This window comes from Micropterus dolomieu, linkage group LG17 (assembly GCF_021292245.1).
Source record: "Micropterus dolomieu isolate WLL.071019.BEF.003 ecotype Adirondacks linkage group LG17, ASM2129224v1, whole genome shotgun sequence".
Classification (NCBI taxonomy): domain Eukaryota; kingdom Metazoa; phylum Chordata; class Actinopteri; order Centrarchiformes; family Centrarchidae; genus Micropterus; species Micropterus dolomieu.
This window is the reverse complement of record NC_060166.1, coordinates 37,221,628-37,222,781: the sequence shown is the minus strand read 5'-3', so window position 1 is coordinate 37,222,781 and position 1,154 is coordinate 37,221,628.

Sequence of the window (1,154 nt, the reverse complement as noted above, 5' to 3'; positions counted from 1 at the left end):
GGGGGGGGGGGGGGGGGGGGGGGGGGGGGGGGGGGGGGGGGGGGGGGGGGGGGGGGGGGGGGCTCCAACACTGTCAGGTGACCGAGCCCAGGTGGACACCGGGTAATTAACCTAACAAACAAAACACACCAAACACGAGGCAGCCGTACACAGCGCCGTCTAAAGTATTTTAAAGGTATTTTTGGTGCATTTAATAGAAGGTTTTTAATTTATTGAGCATTTTTTGATTTTGATCTTTTGGCTTTAAAGCATTCATTATTGTCAAGAATAAGTTTTAAGTACACTTTTAAGTACCAGTGCATTTAAGCTGCCTAAAACAGTACAAATGAATGCACTTAAAAAGGACTAATCAATTAAAAACCATATAAACGTAAAAACAAAAAAATAAGGTAATTAATGATGAATATATAACGAAGCAAATCAAAAGAGATATATAAATTTTTGCATTGTATAATTTAATTAATGCCACAATATATTTTTTATGTACTTTTGGTGCATTTAAAGTAATTTTTATTTATTTATTGAGCATTTGTTGATTTCTGTATTCATTTTCAATTGTGGCAGCTTCGGGCCTCCCTATGTTACAAGGATTAGCACTAGGTTCAGATTCACTTTATTAGCCATTAGCAGTATAAAACCACATTAGAAAAGAATTTGCAAGAAGCTCAAAGTGCAATGTCACCACATAAAAAGACATAACATAAAACAGACAAGCAAATGCCACATAAAACTCAATAATAAAACACTGTACAATAAAATCCATACATAAGATGCGGTCCAATGCAGTGAGGAATGCACAGACCTGTATATTGGGGAGACTAAACAACCACGACACAAACGCATGGCTCAACACAGAAGGGCCAACTCCTCAGGTCAAGACTCTGCAGTCTACTTACATCTGAAGGACAGAGGACACTCGTTTGAGGACCACCAGGTGCACATTTTAGACAGAGAAGATGGATGGTTTGAAAGAGGTGTCAAGGAAGCATCTACACCAGGGTGGAGAAGCCGTCATTGAACAGGGGAGGGGGTCTACGCCACCACTTATCCCTCACTTACAATGCTGTCCTTTCATCACTTCCCAGGAAACTCAACAAACGTAACCTATTGGCCTCAGGTGAAGATACCAACGATGGTCGTTCAGTCTCGGCCAC